Source organism: Arachis hypogaea, chromosome 15, assembly GCF_003086295.3.
Source record: "Arachis hypogaea cultivar Tifrunner chromosome 15, arahy.Tifrunner.gnm2.J5K5, whole genome shotgun sequence".
NCBI lineage: Eukaryota > Viridiplantae > Streptophyta > Magnoliopsida > Fabales > Fabaceae > Arachis > Arachis hypogaea.
In genome coordinates this window covers 150,176,553-150,198,005 of record NC_092050.1, presented here as the reverse complement: position 1 = coordinate 150,198,005, position 21,453 = coordinate 150,176,553, and the positions used below count along the sequence as shown (strand labels likewise).

The window sequence follows — 21,453 nt, the reverse complement described above, 5'->3', positions numbered from 1 at the left end:
TTTATATTTTTAATTAATCAGAATTTTATTTATATTTGAATTGAAAATTTAAGAATTTATTTATCTTTTTAAAAAAAAATTAATTATCTTTAAATTTATAATTTTCATTATATATGAGTTTCAATTTCTTCGTTTAAGAGTAATTAGATTTTCATTGTCACTTCATAAATTTTCATTTTAGAAGAGTTTCATCTTTCACAAATCACAACAGAGTTTGTGGTTGATTTGGTATTGCTATTAGTTTTTAGAAATTACCTTTTAAAATTTGCGTTAGTTATATTTAGAAAAAAAAAATGTTATCTCCACGTTAAAAATAGATGATCAAATTTGTAACTATATATTTATATATTTTATATTTTAACATGTAATCAATATATGTCTAATGTAATGCCTAATTATTTATGTATATCTAGCATAATATTAAAAAATTAAGTAAAATTTGATTTCGATAAACATGTCTTTCAAAATTAATATTTAGTTAATTATTTTAAAAATCCTAAATATTATATGAGATACGAATATAAGAATAGATAAAGATATTAATTAAAATATAAAAATTATATTAAATCTTTCAATTTCTAAAATTACAAGCAAATTTTGAGAAATAAATTTATCGTTGTTTAAGAAAAATCTTATGGATAGAGTATTAGTACATCTGTACATGAAAAATCTCCTCCTCATTAGTAGGTAATAGGTTGCTGTTTAAGAAAATGAGTATGTATTTTATTATTTTTTATTATTATTGGTGTTTTGTTATCACGAAATTGATGGATACTAAAACCAGTTTGGAGTCCTGTGATACATATGAATTCTAATCGAATACAAAGATCATTGTCACTCGCAATGGGATGTTAATGCGATACATTTCCTTTATATGTGAGTTCAAATAAAAAAAAGTTAAGTGCATGATTAAAATTAATTATCAAATTTAATCATCAAATTAATTATTATATATTTATGTATAAATATATGTGTTTTTTTTTTGGGATACTGATCTACTCGCAAAAATCCACAATTGGATGGTGAGGGTTAAAGAGACCGCCACAACAAATACAAGCAGAGCAAGTTACAAATGACCATGAAGACAAAAGACTCCCTAATATAACCCAATCAAAAGCATCAAAGACAAATCAAAAAAGGAACCACCAGAATCTAAAAAAAGAGACTTAATAGTTACTCCTGGATGCAATGGACAAACCAATATATCAACCTTCATCTATAGATCTGCAATGATAAATCAAACACGCTGCAAAAAGTAATGGTTAAATACAATTAGGGTAAAGTATAATTTTTGTCATTGAAGTTTGACAAAAGTTTATAAAATATCCTTAAATTTTATTTTATTTTAATTTTGTCCCGAAAGTTTTCGATTTGCATCAAATATACTCCGGACGGTTAATTTTTTAAAAAATTTAAGATTAATTCAACAATAATTTTATAAGAACAATCCTCAATACAAGCAAATCAAATATAATTTTTATGCATTATTATTAGATTAGTCTTAAATTTTTTGAAAATTTAGCCGTCAAGGGTATATTTGATGCAAATCGAAAATTTTTGGGATAAAATTGAAACAAAATAAAACTTAAGGATATTTTTAAAACTTTTACCAAACTTCAAGAACAAAAAATATACTTTACCCATACAATTAATATTTACATTAATTTTTTAAAAAATTATATATTTAGAATATTAACTTACTCAATTAACGAAATATATTTACGGTATAAATTTATGTGTCACTAGTATTTTTATTTATAATATTATTACGTAAATATAAATCTTTTAAAACTATCTCGATTTTGTTTTAATATTATAAATCATGACACAAAAGATTTATAAAAAATTATAGGGGACAAATGTAACATCCTACCACACAGATCTTTACATCTAGGATGTAAAACTGAGGTGGTGTGGTATTACGACCTCTAAACAAAAAGTATATAATAATATATTATAAAGGTTGTAGTTTACTAGGAGCCTTGAAAAATGGGTGAAACAAAATCGCAAAATAAAAAGCGCAACACTCAGAAGACAGAATTACTTGCGTGATAAGAAACCGTAAGAGTTAGAGATATGAATAAGCGAAAGGGTAAAAGAGGGCCAAGAATACAGTTGAACTAGCTCCTGACTCAGCTTGCGAAGTCAAGGTTGGCCGGAGAATATATACGTACATAGATATACATAATAATAACCCAAAAGAACATGTTCAAAACCCTAGTTCTCCATAAAACCGCTAAGAGGTACATAAACAAAGTGTTCTTATATACAAGTGGAGAAACTATATATATATATATATATATATATATATATATATATATATATATATATATATATATATATATATATCAAAGAACAAAAGGAGATCCCAAAGTAAACCACTTTGCCGCAGAAGCTTCAGACGCCTACCGAGGTGTCGCTCGACCTGCATCTGAAAACAACAACACCGTATGGGATGAGAACCGGCGGTTCTCAGCACGGTAAAGGTGCCATGCATATAATATATAAGGTCTTGGAAATGCCAGAGGCAATCATAGAATGCCGACTCTCAAATTTTAAAGCTTAAATTACTAAATAGAAATCATAAAAAGGGTGGTCTTCTAGGGAATTCTAAACCTAGCTTAACCTTTAACCTTAACTCTAAACCTATCCACCTTTCCTCCGTACCTCCATCTCCAATGATTCGCATAGACAAAACAAATAGACAAAGTAAACATAGATAGAAAACAAGTGGTTCAAGTAACAATTACAACAATTAGCAGAATATAATCAATTAGGCATTCCCAATTAAGGCATAGCAAACAAAGCACACATATACATATGATGAATGTCTATCCTACTAGCCGTGAGCTCACGTGTCGGTTACTTTTCCAGAACGCGACACATCGGGTAGCTAACGCAGACATTGGTGTTCTTATATACAAGTGGAGAAACTATATATATATATACACATCAAAGAATAAAAGGAGATCCCAAAGTAAACCACTTTGCCGCAGAAACTTCAGACGCCTATTGAGGTGCCGCTCGACCTGCATCTGAAAACAACAACACCGTATGGGATGAGAACCGGGGGTTCTCAGCATGGTAAAGGTGCCACGCATATAATATATAAGGTCTTGGGAATGCCAGAGGCAATCATAGAATGCCGACTCTCAAATTTTAAAGCTTAAATTACTAAATAGAAATCATAAAAAGGGTGGTCTTCTAGGGAATTCTAAACCTAGCTTAACCTTTAACCTTAACTCTAAACCTATCCATCTTTCCTCCGTACCTCCATCTCCAATGATTCGCATAGACAAAACAAATAGACAAGGCAAACATAGGTAGAAAACAAGTGGTTCAAGTAACAATTACAACAATTAGCAGAATATAATCAATTAGGCATTCCCAATTAAGGCATAGCAAACAAAGCACACATATGCATATGATGAATGTCTATCCTACTGGCCGTGAGCTCACGTGTCGGTTACTTTTCCAGAACGCGACACATCTGGTAGCTAACGCAGACATTGGTGTTCTTATATACAAGTGGAGAAAATATATATATATATACACATCAAAGAATAAAAGGAGATCCCAAAGTAAACCACTTTGCTGCAGAAGCTTCAAACGCCTACCGAGGTGCCGCTCAACCTGCATCTGAAAACAACAACACCGTATGGGATGAGAACCGGGGGTTCTCAGCATGGTAAAGGTGCCACGCATATAATATATAAGGTCTTGGGAATGCCAGAGGCAATCATAGAATGCCGAATCTCAAATTTTAAAGCTTAAATTACTAAATAGAAATCATAAAAAGGGTGGTCTTCTAGGGAATTCTAAACCTAGCTTAACCTTTAACCTTAACTCTAAACCTATCCACCTTTCTTCCGTACCTCCATCTCCAATGATTCGCATAGACAAAACAAATAGACAAGGCAAACATAGGTAGAAAACAAGTGGTTCAAGTAACAATTACAACAATTAGCAGAATATAATCAATTAGGCATTCCCAATTAAGGCATAGCAAACAAAGCACACATATGCATATGATGAATGTCTATCCTACTGGCCGTGAGCTCACGTGTCGGTTACTTTTCCAGAACGCGACACATATGGTAGCTAACGCAGACATTGGTGTTCTTATATACAAGTGGAGAAACTATATATATATATATATATATATATATATATATATATATATATATATATACACATCAAAGAATAAAAGGAGATCCCAAAGTAAACCACTTTGCCGCAGAAGCTTCAGACGCCTACCGAGGTGCCGCTCGACCTGCATCTGAAAACAACAACACCGTATGGGATGAGAACCGGGGGTTCTCAGCATGGTAAAGGTGCCACGCATATAATATATAAGGTCTTGGGAATGCCAGAGGCAATCATAGAATGCCGACTCTCAAATTTTAAAGCTTAAATTACTAAATAGAAATTATAAAAAGGGTGGTCTTCTAGGGAATTCTAAACCTAGCTTAACCTTTAACCTTAACTCTAAACCTATCCATCTTTCCTCCGTACCTCCATCTCCAATGATTCGCATAGACAAAACAAATAGACAAGGCAAACATAGGTAGAAAACAAGTGGTTCAAGTAACAATTACAACAATTAGCAGAATATAATCAATTAGGCATTCCCAATTAAGGCATAGCAAACAAAGCACACATATGCATATGATGAATGTCTATCCTACTGGCCGTGAGCTCACGTGTCGGTTACTTTTCCAGAACGCGACACATATGGTAGCTAACGCAGACATTGGTGTTCTTATATACAAGTGGAGAAACTATATATATATATATACACATCAAAGAATAAAAGGAGATCCCAAAGTAAACCACTTTGCCGCAGAAGCTTCAGACGCCTACCGAGGTGCCGCTCGACCTGTATCTGAAAACAACAACACCGTATGGGATGAGAACCGGGGGTTCTCAGCATGGTAAAGGTGCCACGCATATAATATATAAGGTCTTGGGAATGCCAGAGGCAATCATAGAATGCCGAATCTCAAATTTTAAAGCTTAAATTACTAAATAGAAATCATAAAAAGGGTGGTCTTCTAGGGAATTCTAAACCTAGCTTAACCTTTAACCTTAACTCTAAACCTATCCACCTTTCCTCCGTACCTCCATCTCCAATGATTCGCATAGACAAAACAAATAGACAAGGCAAACATAGGTAGAAAACAAGTGGTTCAAGTAACAATTACAACAATTAGCAGAATATAATCAATTAGGCATTCCCAATTAAGGCATAGCAAACAAAGCACACATATGCATATGATGAATGTCTATCCTACTGGCCGTGAGCTCACGTGTCGGTTACTTTGCCAGAACGCGACACATCTGGTAGCTAACGCAGACATTAGTCTCTAGGTTGCGCATCTCCAGGAGGATCATAAACGAAGGAGAGTGCCTTTCCACCTTGCAACCAGAGAAGAACGTGGGGGATACAATACGAAGGAGAGTGCCTTTCCACCTTCCCCACATCCACATCATGACAAGAGAGGAAACTTCCACCCTCAACTTGCCATCCGAACCCATGTTCAAATTAATTACGCAAGCGAGATTACACCCAGACCTTGCCATTCCGACCATTTCGGCCACACAACAGTCATCTTAAATCTCATCATTTATCACCTCATGTTCTTACATTTTCATTCAGCTTCACACCATTTCCCTCATAATTCATCTTGTTTACCCCTTTTCTTCATTCTCAAGTTATCTCAAATTCTTAACTTCTGCTAATTACTAATCTCACTAGCAAAATCTAGGGTTAACAGGGTAAAAATAAGTGGTTAAGAGTTCAAAATCAAATCTAAATCTCAAAACTCAGGTGCTGGAAAACAGGACGTGTGCATACGCACAGGTATGTGCGTGCGCATAGCTCAGCAAAATATCAGGACGTGTGCATGCGTACACATCACTTGGTGTGCATGCGCCTCACCTGTGCTAGCGCCACCAGCATAAGGCCTATCCTGGTGTGTGCGTGCGCACATAGCGTGCGTACGCACAAGTAAACTTTTTGCTTCTATTGGGTGCGTGCGCATAGCTGTGTGCGTGACACACATAAAAAAAACCTGATACTGCTATAATGTTCAAATTTTCAGTTTTTCGCACCGATTTTCCGGCGTCCATAACTTCCCCTACAAAAATCGGTTGTTCGCAAATTTTATATCAATATCAAGCTTTTAAGACCTTATTTAATTTGAAACAAACCTCATTTTTATCCAAAATTTGAGGAGTGAGTTATGGATTACCAAAATTCATCAAAAATAAGTTTTTACCAAAATTTACCAAACCTCCATTTTTACCAAGATCTCATTTTCAACCAAACATTTCACAACCAAGGTGTATCAATACTCAACTCCATACCTTCCATTCATTTTACAACACACCACACCAAACATTCTCAACCATTCAATAACTCCCTACATGTACACATACATTTTCACAATTTCAAATCCAAAACAATGACAATTATGCTCATGTTTAAACCTAGTTCCCTTATCACACATACTAACATATACATTTAACTCTTTTATTCAAAAATAACCAACCATAAATACATCACTTCACTCTCATAAGTAACTCAACATTTACATCAAGGATTTGCTAATTAATATCAAATATGCTAAGTCAACCTCCATCAAACTCAATTAAATTCATCATCAAGCACCAACTCCACACTTACAACATAACTATCAATCACCACTCATTATCAATATCATGTAATAAATCCATCAAAGGTTGCTAAATATTAACATACATGCATATTTCAAGTTATCCTATATTTCTCTAACCTAAGTTTTCACAGGGCATTACATATTAAATACGCGAAACCTAAACCATACCTTGACCGATTTCCACATATTTTTCAAGACAACCCACTTAGACAAGGGCAAACCCTCAACACCGAAAATCAGCTCTATCACCAACCAAGATCTCAATCAAGCTTCCAATGGCTCCAAGGACTTCATATCATACATACATACACACCTAACATATATATATATATACAAAATTCAATACCCAAGAATACTTAATCAATAAATTAGTTAGGTTTTTAGGATTCTCACCTTATCAACAAAAAATTAGGACAAGACTCGCCAAGTCCACCAAGTTAATTCGATCCTAAACACCGAAATTATACAAAATCTCAACACCAAAGTCCAATAAATTCAGAACTGAAAATGAAGAAATTGAAGAAGAAAATATGGCTTTCTTACCTTACAATATTATGGGCTTTGTAGAGCTTAACGCCGCGGTCGCGTGACTGCAAACGGATCGTCAATCGGAGCTCCGGATCAAAAGTTACGTGGATTTAAAGTTGAAGTGAGGGTTAGGTTTTTATTTTTGTTCTTCTCCCTCCATGAAAGTTTCCCAGCGTAAATGATGAAGAAGAAGGGAATAAGGAGCTGTATCTCTTTAATGGGTTGGGTTCAGTTGGGTCTTGGGTCTATTTTGGGCTCGGTTCAACCGGTTCGACCCGTCCAACCCAATCTTGAGACAAAATCTTTGAAATTAGTGTCAAAATTCTCGTTTTAACGAGTTCTATCCTATTTTAATATTAGATTTACATTTTTTATTTTTCTTATTAAAATTTAATTTATTGACTAATTATTTGCTAATTTTCTGGGGTTTACAACAAAAGTTTCTATCGATTAAAAAGACCAAAATTTTTGTAGATAAAGAAAATTAAATAATAAATTTTTAGTTATTATTTTCATGTGAAAGAATTTAAATTTTTACTAATAATTAATTTTAATATTCATTATCTAAATCTTGAAAGAATTAAATGTATTTACTTTTATATTTAATTAAGTGTTAAGTCTATTGCACAAATAAAAATAATTAAGTTCATGCTTGTAATTTAAAATAATATTTTTTCTCTCTTTATATATAAAATATAATTAGATATTAGTATAAAAAAATTATATTAATAGTTATAAAATTAACTCAAAATTAATTTTTTTTGAAACAATTGAATCTTGATTCTAATTATTAATCACAATATTAGTATTTTCTCCAAATTATATATAATAAATATTTGAAGAAAGAGAAGTAAAAATATAGTTAAAAAAATAAATAGTAAAAATTTAAAATTAAATAAAAAACTAAAAAAATATGTATATAATAATAGTATATTTTTATGTGAATAATATTATGGGATTAGTTTTTTAATTATATTTGATTATAAATTTAATATTTTTTTATAATTATATAAATTTATTTGAATTATATTATTTTATTAATTTTATTTTTTATAGAACACAAAGGTAGAGAGAAATGGTGAATGAGAGAGAAAAGAAAGAGAAAGATAAAGAAAAATAAAGAGAGAGAGAGAGAGAGAGTTTGTTAAATTTAGAGGGAAAGATTTTATTGTAATTGTAATAAAAGAATATATCGTGATATATTTTAATTTGTCAAATTAATAATATAAAATAAAAATTTTAAGTTAGATATAGAGTGGGAAGGGTATAGAGAAATAGAGGAGGGAGAGAGGTAGATAAGAGGATAGAGAAATGGAGTTATTATTTTTAGAGAAAAATATTTCATCTCAATTTTAATGAGAGAGTGTCATGTAACATATTTTTATTGTATGTTAAATTAGTAATATAATATAGCTATATTTTAATTTTAATTTAATTTTAATTGTAATTAGAAAATTCTATGTTGTACATTTTGATTGTCAAATTTATAATTAGTCATTGATAATGATATATAAGAGAGATAGAGTAGATGAAGAAATAAGAGTTGAGAGAGATAGAGAAAAGGAGAGAAAGAAGGAGATAACTCTTTAATTTTGAAAAGAAATATTTGATTTCAATTGTAATAAGAAAATGACATATGACACATTTTGCGTGTATATATATATATGTATATAATAGTATAAAAATGTTTGTGTTATACTAATAAGTTTTTGTGTTATGTATAAAAATTTATGTGATATGTGCAAAAATTTGTGTCATATCAATAATTTCTGTGTTTTTTTTGACAAAAATAATTATACTATGTCGATAAAAAGAAATATGAAGAAGAAAAAGCGTGTAAAATGTGAGTAAATTTTGTTGGATTTAAACCAATTTGATTCAATTTTGTTACTAAAAATACTTGTATATGTAGTATTACTGATGTACATAATTGTTAATTTTTATTTAAGAATTTATCGTTAACTAATAAATCACTACATGTATAAGGTAGAATTTGAACTTTAATATTTACTTAAGTTGATAAGTAAACTAATCACTCGATTAATCTAAATTTGTTGTAACAATATATATGATAACTCTCTAACTAGAGTTATAATTTGTTATCTTTTACTGTAGTTTATGAAGTTATTTGGTTAACATTTAATAAATATCTCTATGCTAATTTAATTATTATTAACTAGTAGTGTTAGACAAATAAAGAGTGATATTTATGTAATTTTCATATTACATTATTGAAGGAAAAATCAATCAAAGAAGCTCAAGCATGTGAAAAAATAGTAAAGCTAATTTTAGAAAATATATAAATAAATAATAACTAAATAAAATGAAAGGTAATAAATAATTTTAGTTTATAATCTTAGAATTTTAATGGTTGAAAAAGAGAAGAATTATATACCTCTAATTAAAGGATGGTTCATATTGAAGAGACTCACCTATAAATTGAGTTTTTCTTTAATTCATTTCAATCAAGTCATCCAGATAGAATAACATAATATTTCTTTGAGTAGTTTTCTCCTATATATGATAGAGAGAAGTGTGTTCTCCTTTTGTCAAGAGAGAGTGTTATTGTAGTCTCCTTGTGATAGAGAGAAGTTGTAATTCTCAAAGAAAGTTATTCAATTGTTTTCATATTTTATACAAATTTCTAATTTTTCATCTCTATATTTTGCTGTGTCATTTGTCTGGTACCTAACAGTGGTATCAGAGCCTAAGGTTGCTGATTAATTTTCTTTTTTTTTTTCGCTGCGAGTTACCGTCTAAAAAAAATGGCAGCAAAGTATGAAATTCCAAAATTTAGTGGGAGTAATTTTTTCATATGGAAATTGAAAATAAAAGCCATTATGAGAAAAGACAATTGCGTGACAGCAATTGAAAGTAGACCAATGAAATTACAGATAAAAAATGGAAGGAGATGGACAACAATGCTGTTGCAAACTTACACTTGGTAGTAGTTGATTCAGTTTTATCAAGTGTAGCAGAGAAAAAGACAGCAAAGAAAATTTGGGATGCTCTCACCAAATTATATGAAGTCAAGTCACTTCACAACAAGATATTCTTGAAGAGAAGACTTTATACTCTTCGAATGAGTGAATCCACATCGGCAACAGATCACATCAACAATCTAAATATGCTATTTTCCCAACTCTCATCGTTGGAATATACCATAGCGAAAAATGAACGTGCAGAGCTCTTACTTCAAAGTCTACCAGATTCATATGATAAGCTTATCATTAACTTAACTAATAATGTTTTGACTGATTATCTTTCTTTTGATGACATGGCTGCTGTGGTTCTTGAAGAAGAATCTAGGCGCAAGAATAAGGAAGATAGATTAGAAAGCTCAAAACAAGCAGAGGCTTTGTTGATGACAAGAGGGAGATCAATGGAGCGTGGTTCCAGTAGGAGTCAAAGTAGACCAAAGTCACAAAGTAAGAAGCAGGTCAAATGCTACAATTGTGGAAAGAGAGGGCACTTCAAGAAAGATTTTTGGAATAAGAAGAGTATAGAGAAGATTCCAAAAGGATCAAGTTCTCAAGGATGTGTTGCAAGTACCTCTGATGATGGAGAAATCCTGTATGACGAAGCAATAATTAGTTCTAAAGGCAGTAAACAGCTCACTGATGTTTGGATTGTTGATTCAGGAGCAACATGGCACATGAATCCTCATCGTGATTGGTTTTGTACATATGAACCTGTCTCGAAAGGATCGGTGTTTATGGGAAACGATCATGCCTTAGAAATTGTTAGAATGGGTACTGTCAAACTAAAAATGTTTGATGGTTCTATTCGTTCACTTCAAGGGGTAAGACACGTGAAAGGCTTGAAGAAGAATTTGTTGTCGATTGCGCAATTAGATGAACTTGGCTGCAAGACCCATATTGAAGGTGGGATCTTGAAAGTTGTTAAAGGAGCTCTTGTGGTAATAAAAGCAGAAAAGATTGCAGCAAATCTATACATGCTTGTGGGAGATACTTTGCAAGAGGCAGATGCATCAGTTGCTTCAACAAGCCAAGAAGAAATGACGATGATATGGCATTGCAAACTAGGCCACATGTCAGAACGAGGCTTAAAGATTCTTGTAGAACGTAATCTCATTCCCGGGCTCAAATCGGTAAACTTACCGTTTTGTAAGCACTGCGTTACAAGCAAACAACATAGATTGACGTTTGGTAGATCAACTGCTCGGAGCAAGCACATATTGGAGTTGATTCATTTTGATGTGTGGGAATCGCCGGAGATGTCCCTAGGAGGAGCAAAATATATTGTATCATTTATTGATAATTACTCTAGGAGGCTATGGGTGTACCCGATCAAGAAAAAGTCAGACGTGTTTGCGATGTTCAAAGAGTTCAAAGCAAAGTTAGAACTTGAATTTGGAAAGAAGATCAAGTGTTTAAGGACAGATAATGGAGGAGAATATGTTGATGGTGATTTTCTAACATTTTGCAAGCAAGCAGGTATTCAACGACAATTCACAGTTGCATATACGCCTCAGCAAAATGGTGTAGCAGAGCGAATGAATAAGACTCTCCTAGAAAGAGCACGAGCTATGTTGCAAACTGCAGGTTTAGCCAAGTCTTTTTGGGCAGAAGCTGTTAAAACCGCCTGTTATGTGATAAATCGGTCACCATCAACTGCAATTGGGTTGAAGACACCAATGGAGATGTGGCAAGGTAAGCCACCTAATTATTCTTCTTTACATATATTTGGTTGTCCTGTGTACGTAATGTATAATTCACAGGAAAGAACAAAGCTGGACCCAAAGTCTAGAAAATGTATATTCTTGGGTTATGCTGACGGAGTTAAGGGGTATCGCCTGTGGATCCCACTACCCGTAAGGTAGTTGTCAGCAGAGATGTGATATTTGCAGAAGATGAATTGCAAAAGGAACAAGAAAATGACAGCACTGTTAAAGAGATAACCACTGTTCAAATAGATGAAAAATGCAGAGAAGGTGTTCTTTCTGAAGCAGAACCACAGCACGAAGAACAAGAAGCAGAGGCCAATGACATAGAAGTTCGTCGATCCACTCGACAAAGAAGAATACCATCATGGCACTCAAATTATGTTTTGACAAATCATGATGCATATTGTCTTTTGACAGAAGATGGAGAACCAACAACTTTTATGGAGGCTATGCGCAATCCAGACGCTTCTATGTGGATGACAGCAATGCAAGAAGAAATTGAGGCATTACATAGAAACCATACCTGGAAACTTGTTGAACTTCCAGCAGGTTGGAAAGCCATTGGTAACAAATGGGTTTACAAGATCAAACGAGATAGTAATGATCAGGTGGAACGATATCGTGCAAGATTGGTTGTCAAGGGATATGCTCAGAAAGAAGGTGTTGACTTCAATGAAATATTTTCTCCAGTGGTGAGACTAACTACTATTAGAGTAGTTTTGGCTATGTGTGCTGCATTTGATTTACATCTAGAGCAATTAGATGTAAAGACTGCTTTTCTTCATGGAGAACTTGAAGAAGAGATATATATGCTCCAACCAGAAGGTTTTGAAGAACAAGGAAAAGAAAACTTGGTTTGCAGGTTAACTAAGTCTCTGTACGGTCTAAAGCAGGCGCCAAGGTGTTGGTACAAGAGATTTGATTCTTTCATTATTAGCCTTGGATACAACAGACTTAGTTCAGATCATTGTACTTATTACAAGAGGTCTGGTGATAATGATTTCATCATTCTGCTGTTGTATGTGGATGACATGTTGGTGGTAGGTCCCAACAAAGATCAAATCCAAAAATTGAAGGCACAGTTGGCTAGGGAGTTTGATATGAAAGACTTGAGACCAGCAAACAAGATTTTAGGGATGCAAATTCACCGAGACAAAAAAGATAGGAAGATTTGGCTATCGCAAAAGAATTATTTGAAGAAAATCTTGCAACGCTTCAATATGCAAGAATGTAAGCCAATTTTAACCCCACTTCCTATGAATTTCAAATTATCCTCAAGTATGTGCCCTAGTAGTGAAGCAGAGAGGATGGAAATGTCTCGAGTACCGTATGCATCAGCGGTGGGAAGCCTTATGTATGCCATGATCTGTACAAGGCCAGATATTGCTCAAGCAGTTGCGGTGGTAAGTCGATTTATGGCAGATCCGGGTAAAGAGCATTGGAATGTTGTTAAGAGGATCTTGAGATACATCAAAGGGACCTCAAATGTTGCATTATGTTTTGGATGATCGGAATTCATTGTCAATGAATATGTCGACTCAGATTTTGCAGGTGATCTTGATAAACGAAAATCTACTACAGGATATGTGTTCATGCTTGCAGAAGGAGCTATGAGCTGGCTATCTAAATTACAAACTGTTGTAACTTTATCTACTACAGAAGCTGAATATATAGCAGCTACACAAGCATGCAAGGAAGCTATCTGGATCCATAGGTTGATAGAAGAACTCGGGCACAAACAACAGAAGATTTCTGTGTATTGTGACAGTCAGAGTGCCTTGCACATTGCAAGGAATCCTGCCTTTCATTCAAGAACAAAACACATTGGAGTAATATCACTTTATTCGGGAAGTAGTAGAAGAAGGAAGTGTTGATATGCAGAAGATTCACACGAAAGATAACCTAGCAGATGCCATTACAAAACCAATCAACATAGAAAAGTTTAAATAGTGTAAATCCTCATACGGCTTATGGAACAGCAACATGAATTTTAAAAATTTATCAAAATTAGCTTTAAGTGGGAGATTGTGAAAAAATAGTAAAGCTAATTTTAGAAAATATATAAATAAATAATAACTAGATAAAATGAAAGGTAATAAACAATCTTAGTTTATAACCTTAGAATTTTAATGGTTGAAAAAGAGAAGAATTATATACCTCTAATTAACGGATAGTTCATATTGAAGAGACTCACCTATAAATTGAGTTTTTCTTTAATTCATTTCAATCAAGTCATCCAGATAGAATAACATAATATTTCTTTGAGTAGTTTTCTCCTATATATGATAGAGAGAAGTGTGTTCTCCTTTTGTCAAGAGAGAGTGTTATTGTAATCTCCTTGTGATAGAGAGAAGTTGTAATTCTCAAAGAAAGTTATTCAATTGTTTCCATATTTTATACAAATTTCTAATTTTTCATCTCTATATTTTACTGTGTCATTTGTTTGGTATCTAACAAAGCATGCTAAATTTTAAATGTCAACTTATAGATACATTTGGTTTGGACTAAAAAAGGCTAAAATTTGCAGAAAATCAACAAAAACACATGATTTTTATCAAATTACAGCTGAAAGGCTATGAAAGTCAAGATATAAGTTAAATGAGAATTACAATCAAACTTTGCAGAAATTTAAAAATTTGCTGTTGCCACAATCATATTTTCTTCAAATTATGCATGTTAGGAGTTAAAAATTAAGCATTTCTTACTTCATGAAAGGAGAGCACACTTAGAACTTTAAACAGAGTTTTATAGGGAATTTTATATATTTTTAGTGAGAATTACCCTCAAAATAAAAAATACATATTAGAGAAAAGATAGTTAGAAGATTAGAGTTTGAAATTAACAATCTAATTTTACTCTTAATAATGTATATTTCTCTTCTCCGCCCCTTGTTTATTAAAGAATTTAATTATTTTTTTTGTAAGTACTCAAAATACTAGAAGAAAGATTGTATTAAATATTATATTTAATGTATAAAGATGAACATATTTTTAATTTATTTTGATTGAAAATTTTATTTAATTTTAATGTTAAAATATATTTGGTGAGTAAATTTTGGTTCTTTTATTCACATAAATTGTCTATAAAAAAATTTATAAAATTGTATAACGTCGAATGATGTTATATATCCTTTTGGATAATAATAACTTAACGGGAGTTGAGATAGTAAATTTATATTATTATTACTTTATTGTTAAAGAGTTATATTATTTGAATTTGGAAAAAAAAAATATAGTAGAGTAAAGTATCGTTTTTGTCTCCAACGTTTGGAATAAGTCTCAAAGTTATCCTTAACGTTTCAATCGTCTTATTTAAGTCCCTAACGTTTCAAAATTGACTCAACGTTGTTCTGTCGTTAGGGATCCATTAACAGAATTGGCGGCGGGACAAAATTGAGACGATTTTGAAACATTAGGGATTTAAATAGGACGAAAACGTTGGGAACAAAAACGATACATCGAAATAAATTTTAATTTTATCTTTCAGTAATATCAATTTTTTACTGTACATAGTATTCAATTATTTTTTAATCACATCTAAGTAAATTACAGTTAACCATATTACTTTCATTCTAAATAAATTAAATTTTTTTTATAATTCACTCTTAAAGTAATGTAATTTTTTTATAAATAAATAAATTTTACACTTTCATTCTAAATAATGTAATTTTACTTTCATTACTTAATCATATTACTTATATTTTTTTATAATTTTACACTTTCATTCTAAATAAATTAATTTTTTTTATTATTTTACACTTAAAGTAATGTAACTTTTATATAAATAAATAAATTTTATACTTTCATTCTAAATAATGTAATTTTACTTTCATTACTTAATTACATTACTTATCATTTTTTTTATAATTGTATACTTTTATTCTAATCACATTACATTATTTATTTAGAATGAAAGTGTAAAGTTTATTTATTCATAAAAAAATTGCATTACTTTAAGTATAAAATTACAAAAAAATAAATTTATTTAGAATGAAAGTAATGTGATTAAGTGTAATTTATTTAGATGTATAAAAAATTAATATTATTGAAAGATAAAATTAAAATTTATTTTTATGTATCATTTTTGTCCTATTTAAGTCCCGAACGTTTCAAAATCGTCTCAATTTTGTCCCGCCGTCAATTCTGTTAACAGATCCCTAACGGCAGAACAACATTGAGTCAATTTTAAAATGTTATGGACAACTTTGAGACTTACCCCAAACATTGAGAACAAAAATGATACTTTAATTTACTCAATATAGTATATATTTTTTAATTTGATTCCTATTTCTATTCAGTTATTCTTGTGCTTTAGAAATAAGGTCAATTATGTTTTATATATATATATATATATATATATATATATATATATATATATATATATATATATATATATATATATATATAGGTACAAGTAATTTTTTTGAAATAACTCTAAATTTATTTCAACTATTGTTTTTTTTTCAATGGTATTTTAGTTCTATCTTATCAAAATAAAGTATGACTATTCAAATTTTATTGTCAGAATCACTCTTGTGAGGAGCATTAAAAATTAAATTTTAAATTTTATATAATTTTATATTTTTTTGGATATATTTTTTTTTTTGTGATCCTACAATTAAAATGCTAATGGGAGATAAAAAGTTGATCGTTATTTGAGAATATTGAGTTTGGGAGGAAGATAGTCATCAAATTATTTTAAAAGCAAATTCAATACCTTAAGAACAAATTAAATGTCATTTGGTATATCACTAAAAAAATATCTTATTTTATGTGAGATATTATATATTGGTGTTATGAATAAAAAATTTAAGTTTATAAAAGACGACAACATTTGAGACTCATTTTGTTAATTATCTGAAAGTATTAAGTAATTGGTATTTAAAATCAAATGGATTAAATGGATAATGTAGAGATATAAAATATGTTTTGTTGTAAAGTATTTCATTCAAAAATGAAGTATTGAATTTAAGGAGACTTTTTTTTTTTTTTTTTCAGTTTTACGAAAAAATTCATTTAGAACTATACTAATATAAAGAATTGTTTCTCAATAGCAATGCTGATATGACAATTGATATGATACATTAGATAATTGTGTCATAAAATGCAATAAGTATATAGACAGCTATTTAAAGAATTCTATCTATAAACTCAATAAAATTTTCTATCATTAATATTTCATATTTTATCAAATTATTATCTTATATAGTCTTTTAAAATAAATGTGGATGATAATTGTATATTAATTCGGTGGGAGTAAATAATATATTTTTACTATTCTTGTATGTTAATTGTATGCAAAATTGTAAATAAGATTATATACTCAACTCTAAGGGAGATAAGTATAGATTTATTAGGTGTTTCAAGAAAGTTATAAAATTAAAAAATACATAAAGTTTATTATGTTTAAACAGTAGTATGATGGATAATGAATTTGTACACTTACACTTAATGTGTATCTTATTGATATCTTTAGCAGAAATTTAAATAAGTTAAGAATGGATCACTAAATAGTATCCAAACAAATTTTGTTATAACAAAATATTACATGTTCACATATATGAAGTCATAAAATAAAGTTAAAGATTATTTCGTATGCAGATTGACTTTATTAGATGTCTAGATAATTTTGATCCATTGCAGGTATATTCATATATTTATTGAAAGAGCTCTTTTTCTATCAGAAGAATTACGATTCATTCCTATTAAAAATACAGAAGGCTTTAGTTAAAAAAGATAAAAAAAATTAAACTTTTTTAATTATATTCACAAATTTAAATACGTTTCTACACTTTTAAATATCTTTTTAATAATTTAACATGAGTAATCTTACTATTAAGCAAACCAACCATTTTTAACCAACGCTACAAGAATAACAAAATATGGATAACCTCTTGAAATTGTTCGTAGGCTGTCTTTTCTTAACTCTTGCTCTAAACTTAAGTTAGGTCTTCTTAACCGCATAAAATTATGAAGGATACTAATCATACTTTTTAATTAATTCAAATCACATCATAAATAATTACGTTACCTATATGTTTGAACTAAAATCTTAGTTTTTTATCCAAAATTTATGACATTAATCAAGATTTATGAATTTTGTCATCAAAATAAAATCGTGAAACAAATCACGATTTCTCGTTATTTTGTTTTGTATATTTAAGAATAGTGATTTAGAACTATATTTACATTATTTTAATAATTCATTGTTTAAAATTACGGTTTAAGTAAAAAATACAGTATAATCATTTTTATTTTAAAATAATCACATAATATTTTTTGTTTTTTTTTTTTAAAATAAAAACCACATAATAAAAGAGATCATATATATGGAGAATCCATGGTGAATGTTGAAAGTTGAAACTATGTTTAGCTCTTTAATTTAAGTAAATAAATTATCTTGTTAGTGAATAAGCTAAGTTGCATGAAGGGTCAGTTAACTACTTATTGTAGTAAACTTAGTTATTGAGTACATTGGTGAAGGTGGTTAGTTCTATATGTATAAATAACGTGGTTTGTCATAATATTAAATCGGAAAATTCCAAACTCATCGATCACTAAATGGTTCCATCACCAAACTTTAGCATATGTCATTGTCACTATTAAATCACATATTACATCTAGATTTTGATATATAATTAATAACTTGAAAGCTATTATTATGCAACTTGCAATATTTAAATTTGCACACCACACATCATTTTCGTGTCTTTATTGTATTTGATTTATATATTCGTCTCTTTTGAAATAAGTATAAGAAAAATACTAAACTAATTTTAGTTATATATAAATAAGTCTTTGAATTATTCCTTGACAAAACTTTCAATGCAGATAGATAAATTAGTTTTCACTTGAATTAATTGGATTTATTAGCTCTTCTGAAATAAGGGGAGTATATTTTAAATAATAAAGTGAATAATCTCAATTATCAATAAAATATTAATAAATAGTTCAGGACTATAAAAGATATATAAAAAAAATTATATGTTTGACATTTTTTTTCTAATTCACATTCCATTTTATTTAGCATTTAATTATTCCATTTATTATTAACCAAAACAAAGTGTGCATTCTTAATTAAAAGTAATTTAATAAGACGATTAACAATCTTAAGAGAGAAAGAAATAGAAATACTTTTTTATTAAGTTCCATTCTCACTAAAAAAATTACAAGTTAGTAAGATTGTAAAAAAGAGTGTATTCTCGATAATGAGTTATAATGTCTTTTTTGGGAAAAGTTTGAGAGCAGAAATAAAAAATTTTACTAAAAATTGTTAATTACCTAAACCCTTTCAAAAAAACTATCCTTTTATAATTAGTTTTTGGTGGAGTGTGTCTATTAAAGTTTTCTTCTTTTTCTTCTTCTTTTTTTTTTGTCATAGTATTTCTTAAAGTTTAATTGACATTTTCATCATTTTTTTTATTGGACATAATTGACATTTTCACAATTCTTCCCTTTCCTTTTCTGTTTTTTTCCCCTCTTTTCTTTTGGTCTATGTTGACAATCCCATGAATAGTTCGAGCTCTTTTCTTACATGGTGAAAGATTTCGGTCGAGTTAAACCCCAAAATGGTCCCTGAAATTGGCGTCGTGTACTAAAATCGTCCCTAAGATCCCAATTGCATCAATTACGTCCGTGAGATTGAGAAAAGTGCACCATATTAGTCCCTGACCCATTTTCCCTTCACGACGTGATGACATGGCTGGATGACGTGGATGGTAAGTGACACGTGTCACTCTATGATTTGGCCACGTGTAATGATACGATGATGTGGTGATCAGTGACACGTGGCATGCTGACGTGGATAGTTGTGCCACGTGTCACAATGTTATTTGGCCACATGTCCATTTGTGCCACGTGTCGCAACCGTATTCGTCCACGTGTCATCCATTATGTCATCGTTGTAGATGCACCAAATTAGTCCTCCACTTTGCATTAAGTGACTTATTTTAGTCCCTGAAATTGAATGTCGTGCACCAAACTAGTCCATTCACCAATTTTTTTTCATTTTTTTTAAATCTAAAATTTTCAATATCTTAGATGCACTAATTTCAATTCTATTTTTTCATATATCATTTAAATACAAGTGCTTTCATAAAAATTTTTAAGATTTTAGTTTTAATTATATAATTTTTTTTAATAATTTAACATTGATAATTTTTGTAATATATATGTTATTATAAAAAAATAATTATATGATTGATTGGATACTTTTTGTTTTCATAAAAAAATATGTGCTTTTAACAAGAAATCAATAATTAAAAAATATATATTTTTTATTCTTATGAAATATACGTTTTTGTTATGTGTAAATGAGTTAGATTGAAGGTACTTCAAGCACTCTCACTATCATCTCCGACCTCTGCAGTATAAACGAAAGAGGTCGGAGATGGTAATGAGGGAAACTTGAAATGCCTTCACGTCAACTCCAAGACGTCAGTTAGAGGTATCCGCAAGAGAAAAAAATATTTTATAAAAGTACTGAAAGAGGTTGGAGATAGTAGTGAAGGTGCTTGAAATACCTTCACGTAAACTCCAAGTCGACGGTTAGGATATTCGCAAGAGAAAAAATATTTTATAAAAGCATTTTTATTTGAATAACATGTGAAAAAATAGAATTGAAATTAATGCATTCAAAAATATTGAGAATTTTGAATTTATAGAAAAAAATGAGAAAAATTTGGTGAAGGGACTAGTTTAGTGCACGACATTCAATTTCAGGGACTAAAATGAGTCACTTAATGCAAAGTGAGGGACTAATTTGGTGCATCTACAACGATGACCTATGGATGACACGTGGACGAATACTGTTGCAACACGTGGCACAAATGGACACGTGGCCAAATAACATTGTGACACGTGGCACAACTATCCACGTCAGCATGCCACGTGTCATTGATCACCACATCATCATATCATTACACGTGGCCAAATCATGGAGTGACACGTGTCACTTACTATCCACGTCATCCAGCCATGTCATCACATCGTGAAGGAAAAATGGGTCAGGGACTAATATAGTGCACTTTTCTCAATCTCAGGGACGTAATTGGTACAATTAAAATCTCAGGAACAATTTTAGTGCACGACATCAATCTCAGAGACCATTTTGGGGTTTAATTCATTTCGGTCCTAAACGTTTTCATTTTGGGCAGTATGGTATTTTACTTTAAGAATAAAAAATTGTTTTAATCTCCACATTAGAACTAAATCATACTTTGTTCTTTAATGTTTTAAATGTATTATTTTAATCCCAAAGAATTTTAAGAGTCCTATTTCAAACAATGATGTACAACTTTAATGAAGCATTAATGCAGTATCAGACGAATGAATTTTAATTTGATTTTAAATTATTGTTTGTAACTCATATTGGCCACATATCTTTAAGATATTGAAAAACATAAATCTTATATCCTATATTCTAAAATTATAAGTCTTAAATCTTAAACTCTAAATTATAAATTTTATATTTTAAATTTTAAAATATAAAAGAATAAAGTATTTTTTTGTTCTCAACGTTTGAGATAAATTCTAAAGTTGTTTCTAATGTTTCAATCGT

The 21,453-nt window shown here is 30.3% G+C and overlaps 1 long non-coding RNA gene across 2 annotated transcripts; it reads right to left on the bottom strand.

Annotated features, from left to right (window-relative positions):
• Window positions 1-2,325: 2,325 nt before the first annotated feature.
• On the bottom strand, window positions 2,326-7,386 carry LOC112751286 (uncharacterized). Of its 2 annotated transcripts, none has more exons than XR_003176341.3 (4): window positions 7,224-7,386; window positions 7,074-7,128; window positions 6,849-6,993; window positions 2,326-2,431 (listed from the first exon to the last, which is right to left on the bottom strand). It is a non-coding gene; the product is annotated as an uncharacterized lncRNA (long non-coding RNA). The 2 variants fall into 2 exon arrangements; XR_003176342.3 differs by lacking the exon at window positions 2,326-2,431 and adding an exon at window positions 4,687-4,885.
• Between the last annotated feature and the right edge of the window lie 14,067 nt (window positions 7,387-21,453).